Here is a 12273-nt window from a genome sequence, read left to right on the forward strand (position 1 = left end):
AGCCAAAAATAAATAAATTAAATAAATTAATTTAAAAAAAAGTAAGTCAGAGAAAGACAAATACCATATGATATTCCACTTATATGTGGAATCTAGAATATGACACAAAAACTTATCTGTGAAACAGAAGTGGACTCACAGGCAGAGAGAACAGACTTGTGGTTGCCAAGGGGGAGGGGGAGGGGGGAGGGATGGAGTGGGAGTTTGGGGTTAGGAGATGCAAACTGTTATATATAGGATGGATACACAACAAGGTCCTACTGTATTCAGTATACAGTATTGAACTATATTCAATACCCTGTGATAAACCATAATGGAAAAGAATATGTAAAAGAATATATATATATGTATAACTGAATCACTCTGCTGTACAGCAGGAATTAACACAACATAGTAAATCAACTGTACTTCAATTAAAAAAAAAAAAACAGAGGGCCTGCCTGTAGGAGGAGCATTCACAGGGGGCAAAGTCCTGAGTCCAAGCCCTGCCCCTCACCCCTTGGTGCCCAGGCTCTGCCCCAGAGAAATCAGTGAACCTGTAGGCATTCTCCCACCTGCTTTTCCCAGATCCAGGGGTCAGTTTAAACTGGTCCTCGTAGTTACCAGATGTCCGTTCTCTAAGGCTCAATTCATCTCAGTGTTCATTGCCAGGTGCTAGAGACACAGAGATGCACACGGAGAACTTAGAGAGGAGAAGCCTGGAAGGTACCCAATGACCATGCACGGGGGGCGGGAGGAGTTTAAGAGAGCTATGTGGGAATTCCGAGAAGGGTTTGGTTAACACAGTTTGGGGAAGGGGGGGTGACACGCAGCCAAGTGCTGAGCGCTTTGTGTATGAAAGCGCATTTCATCCTTAAAGCATTCTCAGAGACAGACACAGTTAATTTCACAGATGGAGCTTAAATGACTAAAGACGCATACTCAAAAGGGTCAGAGTTAGAAGTTGGAACCTAAGTCTCTACTGAAGCAAAAATCCAAACCCTTGCTACTATATCACATTGCTCCTCGGCATTTATGGAGCACCTGCTGTGTACCAGGCACCCTGCAAAGGATGTTATTACCTTATTTAATCCTCAAAGAACCCTTTGGAGACAGATGTTATTTGTCCAGATTTCTAGTAAAAGGAGGCTTAAGTAACTTGCCCAAGGTCCCATAATAAGTAAGTAAAAGGGCAAGATTTGAACTCGACGTTGTTGAGCTCCAAAACCTATGCCCCTTTTACTGCACTTTAATTTTTCCCTTTCTCTTTTTTTCTATAATATTTAAACGAAACATTCCCAAATTTGATCAGGAGTTTGATGATGCATTGCCATCTTTGCAAATGAGCATATTCCTCACCGTCAGTACCAGACCTTTTCTTCTTATCTTAGGGACCAAATACTACCTCTCTGGCCCTGCACAGCTGCTGGATCACATCACTTCCTGTGGTGTAAGACTTCTAGGTCAAGTAGCATGGCGATGCTGTGACCTTGGCATACCTATCCCATAAGTACCCCCTCCAGTCCAGAGTGACCACCTGTAATCCTTCCTTCCACCTGTGTCTGGCATCCCACCAGTTAACAGATCCCTGACTTTCAAAGGCAGCTCTTCCTTTTCCATATACACTCTCAAGTGCAGGGAATTCCATCTCGGGTTTAAATCTCACCTGTAACCTCGGGGTCCAGATACATGACTTCCTAAAGAGCAGCAGAGGAGATAAATCAGGATGAAATAGGACAGCATCCTAACTGAAATATATAGAATGTATAATGGGGAGTATAAAGAATTAACTGGTTTAATGATTTTTCTGCTAAGATTATGGAAAGGTGACCAAGAATATATACCCTGTCATCCTGAGTGCAGGAAGAAGCTTCCGAGCCTTTTCTCTAAAGGCAGCACTTATTTGTCAAAGGAGACATTTTTCATACAAGATCCACGGCCTCTGCGTAGTTGCTGGTTTCCTTTCGTTGTTTTTTGAGCCCTCTGTTGTTCTTGCATTATGAGAACTCTCTCCTTTGGCTGATGGCTCTCTGGCTAATCTCTTTTTCCTTGTCCCCTCCAACCCAGAAGGTGATGGAGCAGCAGGGCAGCAACAGACAGGTGGAAAGGAATGCGGGTCAGTCCAGGGATAATCAGACTGGCCCTGCGCCTCAGGTAGGGTGACCAGCTTGTCCCAGTTTTCCCGGGGACTTGCTCAGTTTTAGAATTGAAAGTCCCACTTCCTGGGAAACCCCACAGTCTCGGACAAATCAGGATGGTTGGTCACCCTATCTTTCTACGATAAGAATAAAAAGGGGTACGGGTGTAAAATTACTGTAAAAAACTAAAAATTTTCCTAGAGTTTCTTTTCTTTGGAACTAAGGAGACTTTCTAGAGATGACAATCCCCTGGCAGGTGTGTTAAAAAACACATTACTGAGCCCACCCCAGAGTTTCTGCTCAGGATGTCAGGGTAGAGTGGAGACTCTGCATTCCTGGCAAGTTCCCAGGTGATGCTGATGATGCTGGTCCAGGGACCACATTTTGAGAACCACCGCTTTCCAGTTTATGGGCCTTCCGTCCAGGAAGTGCAGGATTCCTCCGACTGTGATCACACAGGAACCATCTTGCCACTAGGCCTGACCTTGTACATGCCCATTGAGCCATTTTATTCTTGCTAAAGTCTTTATTGTGCAGACAGAGAGAGTGAGTGCCAGACCAGCGACGTTGCCACCGTTGATTAATGAACCCCCTGCAGCCCTTGAGCCTTCGGGAGACCCTGGCATGCAGCTTTTGCCCTCAGAGCCCTGCATTTGGGGGAGAGAATAAGAGGTCTCTTTAGAAAGCCCCCGGGGTGAAGGCTTGGAGGGGCTGGGCAAAGCTACAGATCACTGGAGAAAGACCAACCTGACCCTCTCCAAACCCACAACAAAACCTTTTCTTGAGTGATTAGCCCCAGAGAAAGGTGATTTGTTAAAGCCCTGGGTTCACTGCTTTTGTGTCCTGGGCCTAGGACATCTGGCAGGAGCCAGAGAGCCCTCTGATAGCGGGCTTGAGCCCCCATTCTCATCCACTGGACTGTGCATCATTGAAACACTGGCCACTCATTCTCATGCTAATCTGTGAACTCGGAGAGCAGATGTGAAACATTTGGTTCTGTTCTTGCTCACTTGTAAAGAACTAATGCAACTTTTTTAAAAGGGAAGGGCAGAGCTGGGCTGAGAGAGGGGTGAAGGTGAAGGGGGAGAGAGAAAAGGAGGGGACTGGGGTGAATTCCAGAAAGAAAGGAAAGTTTACTTGAATGACTTTCTCTCTTGGTGGGCAAAGCGCCGCAGCTTATGCAAACTCCAGCCAAATCAATATAAGACAGGAAATGCAAATTAATATTAAAGTGGTGAGATACCTCCAACTTGCAAAGTAGACAATATTTATAGGATGCAAGGGCAGAAAGGCATAGAAGGTTCTCCCCAGTAAGCTCCCATGAGTCTTTTTCTCTCTGTCTTGTGCAAAAGCTTTATCTTCTGGGGCATGGAAACTTTATTCCAGCTCCTAAAGATGTGCTTGACAAACTTATGGCACACTTTATTTTATAGTTAGCATGCCGTTTGAAAATTGAGATAAGTTGAAGGGGAAGCTAGTAGTTGTTCAAAGGAATATGTCTGTATTTCTATATGCATTTCCTTTTTTCTCTATTGATAGAAAAATACATATAGATTTATAGAGCAAGGGAAAGAGAAATAACTTCTAAAGCTGTCAGGCATTTAATACTGTTATTCCTATGTGGTTCATTTGACTAAAGTGCCTATATTATTGATTACATTGTAAATCTGTTAATGACAGCATTGATTCAGTGGAATATCTAGATTTGTTTCCTACACTGTCATCAGGAAAATTCTCATGGAGGAAGACTTATGATACATTTGCTGATGGTGGACTGTCCCTCTTGCCCAGGATTTGTGGCCTATTTAATGCATGCCACAGACACAGGCCGACATCGGCAAAGCATGCCAACTCCAAGTTGTTTACACCTGTCACCCAGATGTCCTCTCCGTGCTACCAGCTAGCGTCACTCACTTTAGCAGTTCTGCCGTATCAGTAGCCTCTATGGGCTAAGTGACCAGGCTGCCACCTTCCACGTTCACACCTTTCAAGAAGTCTCTGAAATTAGAGTTGTCCAGACTTCCTCAGTGGTGAGAATAACGCCTTCCCTCGGGGTCAATGTTTGTTATTCAGAGAACTTTCTGGGCCCTCCACTAGAGATCCTTATTTAGTAGTGAGGGCAGGCAGGGGTTCTAGCACACTAACAAGGGTCCCAGGTGAGTCTGGCCAGCAGAAAACTCTGGGTCGCATTGCCCAGAAGAGTGTGTTTGTGACAGTTCTGGTGTGAGCTGGGGTCTCACGTGTAACCTGGGCTGCATGCCTTCTGCCCTCCTCTGGTGACGCGGTCCACCTTTGCTGTTCAGGTGTTTCGGGGACCACCTTTGACCTTTAACACCTTGGCAGGCTTGTTTCACTTTACTGCCACTACCTGGAGTCCTTGGCTACTTGTCTCCTGGAACCCGGTACTCGGTTCTCTCTCCTGTAGGTGGCTCCCTGTGTAGGAGGACGGCCACAGGGACACTGGGTGATTAAGTCCCTTCAGATTCGGCTCACCTCCAGGAGCGCACCTTGGGATCCTGGTGAAACAGCTCTTTTCAGTTTTGCCACCCAGAGAGACCCTGAGAAGGGGCTAATTTGATCACAACGTGACACTGATGTCAGGGCCATCACCTCGTGACTGCCCTGTCCCTGAGTTGTTGTTGCTTCTGTCACTAACCACCCTCTTTTCCATACCTGTAAACTATATAACACACACACATGCACATGCACACCCTTTCCAAAATTCTCAAACATATTTGTAAATAGCCCTACCTATGGGTGAGGTCCAGTTATTTCTCGTAGGGCTACTGGGCTCATCCAAATTAGAGGCTGTGATGAGGCACCTGTTTAGGTGACCCCAAGCATCCATATATAGATAAAGAGGCCTCCTCTTTCCTGAACGCAAGGAAGATCTCAAAAAACGGTGTCGCAAACTGCACGGGCTACTGTGGGCAACTCGGCCAAGGTACCACGCGCCACACCTTTAAAAAGAGTCGTCATTTCTTCCCGGTTCATTTCATCATCTCAGCCCACGTTTATCGCCACCTCGATGCTGTGACTCATGCTGTTCCCCTTGCCTGGAAGTTCTCTCCTTTCCTTCCACCTACCCAAACTCTAAGCGTTAAAAAAAGGAATCCTCTCCTCAGGCTTCTGATTCTTCCAGCCTTCAGTGAGCAACTTCTTTTCTGAATTTCTAATCCTGCATGATCATTTTTTTTTTACAACGTTTAAAGTGGGATTTATTTGATGAATTGCATGAAGCTTTCAGAACATTTGCTGCAACTCAAGTAGAAGGAGGCAAGTGTTCACATAATATGTTAACCTGTAGTCAAGAAAGACATTTCAGCTAAAATATGTCAATCCCCGAATCTGAAATCACTTAAACATTACTATTGTAGTATCTGGAAGAATTTCTGTATACAAGATTTTTCAGACTGACATAGTACTCAGTGCTTCAAGGGCTAGGAAAAATTAATTCTCTTTTGTTCAACAGTGTCTCCTTTCCACTAGATAAAGTTTGGTCTCCAGTCCCACTGTCCAGTGCCTGCCTTACATTGAGTCGTACTTCACTGGACCACATAAAGTGTTTACATTATAAAAGGCTTCTAGATCACTTGGTCCAAGTGTAATAGCTGGTGTCATTAATGTCCCAGGAGCAAGGGAACTCTCTCCAATAATTCTCAGGTTGATAAATTTGATTTTCCCAGTATTCTCCACAAAAAGGCAGTGGATGAGTCCAAAAATCTGTTCAAAAATGCCCAAACAGGTGTTCCCTTGGTGGACGGTCCCAGCAAACTCCAACCATAATGAGACCATGGGGAGAAGAAGTGCATTTCAGTCCATGGGAATTTAGGTTGGGACTGAGAAAAAGATATTCTTCATTCACTAGTGACAGCAGACGAAGTCTCACAATTTCTGCTCCATGGTAGTCTATCACATTTTGTTTCAGATATGTTGTAATAGAACCTAAGCTTGACATCATGCCAGAAGTGCTGTGGCCCCCATTCTTCTTGACGTGGTCCCAGAATAGCATTCTGAGAATTAAGAAGTTCAAAGAACCAGTGACAGAATTCTTCACCTAATCAACGAAAATCAAACTTTTCAGCTTTTTTATCTTCTTTCTCCTGCTGTTCAAAGAGTCTCATGTCCTCTGTCTTAACTGGCTCTGGCATTTCCTTCAATTTCAGTTTTGACTGCTTTTTCTAGTAAGCCTTCACATGCTGAATAAGATTGTGTTTTTCAGTAGCTGGAGGTATAATAACCCACTGTGTTGCAAGTACTTAAATATGATTTCTTGGTGGACTTTTTTGCACCTCAAAAGTTCTTCTGCACTTTGACTGTACACTAATATTGCACGAATGGCATCTTGGTGGTCCTCAGGCTGCACCAGGCAGTTGGTGATGGTGTCGCATAGGGCCATGATCTCGTTCGTCGTTGTCCAATAGGCTGAGCAGGTTACGACAGCCCTCCATCTCTGGGTAGCTGAGCCCCAACTTCTCAACCCCCAGAAAGGGGGGGAGAGGATGCCAATAACGTCGCCCCCTTAGGCCCACCAGGCTGGCACCTTGGCAACAGATACCCTAATCCTGCGTGATCTTTATTGCACAATTTGCATTTGACTGCATGTCGTTTGTATCATTAAATATCAGTTCAATTATACATTTTCATTAGATCCATGAACATTATAAATTCCATTTTGGCATTCCTTTGGCCAAATTCTGTTTCTTTGATGGGCACTTATTTTCTTCCTTTTATTGTTAATGAGCTTTTCGAGTGCCTGCCTTCTGTTCTAACTAGATGGTTAGTTAGTATATCAGTCGGAAAAGACCTGCTGAACACCCACCATGTGCTGGCGAAATGTGTTCAAGGCAGATTTATTTTCATTGTCATGGAGCTCACAATCTTCCAGTTTTCTCCTGTAAGAAACCACTATTTCCTCAAAGAGAATTACATGTTTTAAAGTCCTTTATTCCTGCTGTGGAGATACCCTCGAAAACAAGATATAAAGCACCCATCCCATAAGTTTGGCTGCAAGATGTTCCCATTGTCATGTCTAAAAATAAGTAAAAGGGAATAATAGCAATTACATATTTACCATTTTTGAGCACTTTCTATGAGTCAGGCACTCTATAAAGCCTTTTATATGTATTAATTCATTTATTGCTCACATCAACTCAGTCATGATAGACAATCACATTACTGTTATCTCCATGGCACAGAAAAGGAAACTGAAGCCAGGAGAGATGAGGTAACTTGTCCAAGATCAGGCAGCTGACAGATGGTGGAGTCAGGGTTAAACCCAGATATTTCAACTCCAGAACTCAGCACAATATAAATGTTAGTTACTCTTTCATATAATCCCTCAGTCCCTTGTCTGTAAAATGGGGATGTTAGGTTTGATCTGATGTATCCCAGTTTATTTCTGTAATGGGTATATGATCAGAAATTCATCTGTGTATAAATTCCAAGGATCTTTTAATGATAAATTTTACTGAATTAAGAGTGTCTACACTTAGTGGTTGAGTATTAGATATGACTCCACCATGATTCAAATGTACATGAAGGTATGATTTATACCTATTTTCCTTCTGTCAGCAATCCTTCATTATGTCAGTTTGGTGATGTAAATTTAATGAAGTTAAACTGCAGCTGCTCAAAATTGTGTGACTAATGACATTGCACTTCAGTTATAATTGGTACTTGATCCAAGGATGCTAGAGGTACACCTGGCAAGGTTAGTTCTACAAAAGGACCAGCGGGGCTGGTGGCAAATGCTTGCTATCCTGTGAAGTCATGTGTGTTGGCCAAATTGATAGAGAACATTTGCTAACAAGCCTTCTGGGGCACACCGTTGGCCCCCAGATCACTGCAAGTGCAGTGGAATGGAAAGATCACAGCCAGGCAGATCTGCAGTGCATCCCTGCTGACACCTGTTCAGCTTTCTGAGCCTGGCCCAGCATCTAAGATCCTGTAGGAGAGCTGTAAGGTTTAGACTTGATACAGATAAAACATCTAGCATAAAGCTAGTATTTTGGACTTGCCAGCCTCTATGATCATATGAGCCAATTCCAATAAATAAATAAATAAATAAAATATATGGAGAGAGTTGCAGGTAGAGATGCATGTATGTATATGTGTATTGGGTTGTGATAAAAAATGTATTTTTTACTCTAGGTCAAGGTCAAAAACAGTTTTAAAAGTACTGCCTTAGGTCTTATCATGACCAATAATTGCACTATCTCCAAAAGCCTTGTAACATCACATCTTATTTCTCTAGTCACTCACCTCAGATCCACTGGTTTTACCATTTCTCACTGTTTGATACACACTCACACCTTCCCTTTTCTCCCACTCAGCTTAGGTTCTATGGTTTTCATACAATCCCTCCCTTAACTCCGTTTTCTTCTTTGACTTCAGAGTATTTGTTTGACACACTCCACCTTGATTCGTCCCTAATCTTGATGTATTTCAGCCTGGACCCATGCAACAAACTGCACATGACTCAAGAAAATACAACTGTGCTGATTTGTTGTACTTTAAGTTCATGGCCACAAGTGCCAAGTGGGCTGCTGTGCTACATTTCTGGATAAATTCACTTTCCTGCTCTTAGACAGTACAGTTTCACACCCTTGTGTTTGTTTTCAGTCTCAGGCAAACTCTATCCACAAGGAGGCAAAGACACCTGTTTTCATTTTGTTTTGTAGCTAAAGATTCTGTGATAAAGAGTGTATTTTTTTTCTAAGACTTAGTAAAAGTCTCATGAAAGGTTTTAATTAACTGGGTTTGGGTCATTGGCCTGGTTGTGAACAAATCACCATGGCCAAGTTCTGGCTTTTGTGCCCACGCCTGTAAATCAGGCTGGATCCATTCTTCCCAGGCCACATGGGCTAAGAATGAGGGAGTGCTCACTCCCCAAAGAGATGTTTTGGCTTGCCCATGTAAAATGAGACAGAGTGTTTCTACCTTGTATATGAGGTTCATAACACAATGCCCAACCCATAGCAAGTAAGCATTAGCTCGATACAAACAGCACATAGAAAAGCTTTGGGATGTAGACAAAGTTCTACTTAGATAAAATCTATAACCCTAAAAACGTCCATCACTGAACAACCAAAAAATGAAAATAAATAAAATATGATCTCTATTCTTGCTCAAGATTCCAGAACAGAACAACAAAATGCATCTAAGGAAACTTACAGCAAAAATCAATGAATCAGAAAATAGAAAATGGTAGTTTTACTTCTCAGTTTTTTGTTTTTGAAAAAAATAAATAAACGTACATAACTCTGGCAAGCTTAATTAAAAAAATAAAGGGGAGGCTAAAACACAAGTGTACTAAATAAGAATTAGAATCATGAAGTAAACAGATACAATATTTTAAAAATCATAATTGAATACTGTACACAATTTGAACACTGATGAATAGAAAGATTTTAGCATGTTTTATGTTTATTAAGCAAATATTATACAAGTGAAACACGAGCATATTGTCATAGAAAGAAATCAAACAATTAAGTACAGCAAAACCAAGAAATCCCCTTTTCCATATCTCTTGAACTCCTCTTCTTAAAGATAACCACCATCAAGAGTTGAGTGTTCATTGTTTTCCCCCACTGAGGCCTATACATATGTGTGTATTTATGTCTTTGGTGTCATATGGGAAAATCTACATGTGAGATAATATTATCCATGCTGCTCTGGAACTTCCTTTTTCACTTAAGCAAATGAGTTGATGGTAAATCTAGTGTTGACATGTGGATCTACCTCATCCAATTTTACAGCTTCAGCATGTTCCTTGGGAAGGTAGCCTTTTAAATTACTTAACCACGTCTCTGTTGGACATTTAGGATGTTAGTAACTTTGCTTTTATCAACAACATGGAAATTGAGCATCTCTGCATCTTTGGGCACAAGTGCAAGTATTTCTTTAGCATAAATTTCTGGAAGGATTTATCATTTCTAGTTTGATAGAGAGTGGAAACTCACCTTCCTAAAAGTCAACACCAATATACTTTTCGCATTACTCTTTTAGATTTTTTTATTTTTATTTTTGCTCATTCTTGAAAATCTTTTCTATCATCAGTGTTTTTACTCTGGCAGTTGGATGAGACCACCCAGCAATATATCTCATGCTTTCACTGCTCCCCAGCAGTAATTTCTATTACTTATTGATCAGAAGAGTCAAAAGATAAAGCTCCCCCCTCAGTTTTCATCTCTCCAGACTTGGGAATATTAGTAAAATTTCTCAGGTTTATGTCTCTTCACCTAGAATGGTTTCTAGGGATTGAAACAGACATAGGAGCAGAATCAAGTTTATCCCCAGCTCTGCTCAAATTGAATTAGGTCTCCTCTCTTTTTCTTTCCTCCCTCCCTCCCTTCCTTCCTTCTTTCCTGATACATTTTGTAATGGGAGAGAGGTAGCTTGTTTCTTAATTTTTACTCATTTCTTTAGGTATTGGCAAAGAGATTTTCTGTGAAGAAATTTCAGTCTTAAGGCAGAAGTAGAGTTGATTCTTTTCTGTGAATGCAGTGGTCTCTTGATCATCACTGACAATATTAATTTTACTTATTGAAAAGTGTTTTTGCTTCTTCTCTTTGCAATTTTACCTGTGGATATTGTTCCTTCTTTTAATGCAATTAAGTATTGATCTTTCCTGGTGGTTCAAAGCAGGTTAACCAAATGTTATTACTGATGTTTGACTATTTTGTAACCTATAAAAACAGTGAATTCATATTTTGCAAGTCTCGTAAGACCCTCTGTTTCTCTGCCTATGCTTTCTATGTAGTTTGGTCACCGATAGGGTTACCAGGTGGGGTGGGCTGGCCCCTTGTGAACCAGAACCTCTGAGGGCTTCCCACTGCCTGGCCACACTGCAAGCTGGAGGGGCAGAGGGAGGAGGTTGAGCACTGCTTCCCATTTCATCACCCTGAGGAACTACTCCTCCACTTTTCATACCCACCTGTTGACTATGGCATTGAGACTACATGGGACCACGCTCATCTCTGCGATAGCGTCTCCTACAGCAGGGGTCCCCAACCCCTGCCCTGGGCCATGCAAATGAAGCTTCATCTGCGGCTCCCCATCGCTCCCATTACCGCCTGAACCCATCTCCTCCCAACTGCTGCCCCCCCCAGCCACTCCCCTCTGCCCACCACTGCCCCCCCACCCCCCCACCCCCTGGTCGGTGGAAAAATTGTCTTCCACAAAACCAGTCCCTGGTGCCAAAAAGGTTGGAGACCGCTGCCCTACAGCATGTTGGGTAGCGCTTGGTTCCCTGTATCTATTCTTCTGTCTTGCTTTCATGCATTCTGCAACATTTCTGGTCTACTTGTTACACTTGTTACACTTTTTCCTTTATTTTCCTCCCCATAAGGTAATGAGCATGCTCACTTTACTATATTGATCTAAATTCTCATGAATGATTTTAAGGAATAATTACTGACTCAAGAAATGTTAGAAAATCTGAATATAACAACCATGATTTTAAAAAATTATTGATGAATATCCTTCCCCATTAGGGCTCCAGATCTGAATTGCTTTATGGATAATTTTTATATTACTCTCATATAAATTATTTATACTCTTGCAGAGCACGGAAAAGACATAGAATTTCTCGTGTCCTTTTAGAAAGCCAGCTTAATCATAATAAAAACACCTGACCAAAATTGAATACAATAAAAGTTTAGCCTTTTGAATGAATATAGATACAAGCATCCCAAATAAAATCTTAGCAAAACACATACAATGGCAAAATAAAATAATAATAACAATACAACATTACCAAGGAGGTGAATATGAGTACACTTCAACATTAACACAAATTGATGTAACATAATATATTACATCACAGAAAACAAACCAAAAAGAACAGGTATCTCAGTATCTGTAAAAGGCCTTAAACAAAATCTCACTTATAATTAAAGTGTATTTTTATATTAGAAATGAAGTTAGCTAATTCTTTAATAAGATGAAGACTCCATAGTGGAAAAAAGAACAAATGTCATATTTAAAGGTCAAATTCAGAATTATTGCAAAAATAACATAAACAGAAGAAGGACATCCGATATTTTATCATCATTTTTGCATTATTTTTATAGTTCTAGCCAATGCAATGTGGCAAGAAAAATAAATGAGTTAGACTTTTTGGAAAGAGGATTTAAAATTCTTGTCAACTAGA

General features: G+C 41.5%; 1 pseudogene across 1 annotated transcript; it reads right to left on the reverse strand.

Annotated features, from left to right (window-relative positions):
- Positions 1 to 5550: 5550 nt before the first annotated feature.
- LOC307067935 (uncharacterized protein C3orf38 homolog) lies at positions 5551 to 11096 on the reverse strand (annotated as a pseudogene). The gene is made up of 3 exons: positions 11056 to 11096; positions 10082 to 10085; positions 5551 to 6589 (listed from the first exon to the last, which is right to left on the reverse strand). The product of its transcript is annotated as an uncharacterized protein C3orf38 homolog (transcript).
- Between the last annotated feature and the right edge of the window lie 1177 nt (positions 11097 to 12273).

This window comes from Hyperoodon ampullatus (genome assembly GCF_949752795.1).
Source record: "Hyperoodon ampullatus genome assembly, chromosome: 19".
In the NCBI taxonomy this organism is placed as follows: domain Eukaryota; kingdom Metazoa; phylum Chordata; class Mammalia; order Artiodactyla; family Ziphiidae; genus Hyperoodon; species Hyperoodon ampullatus.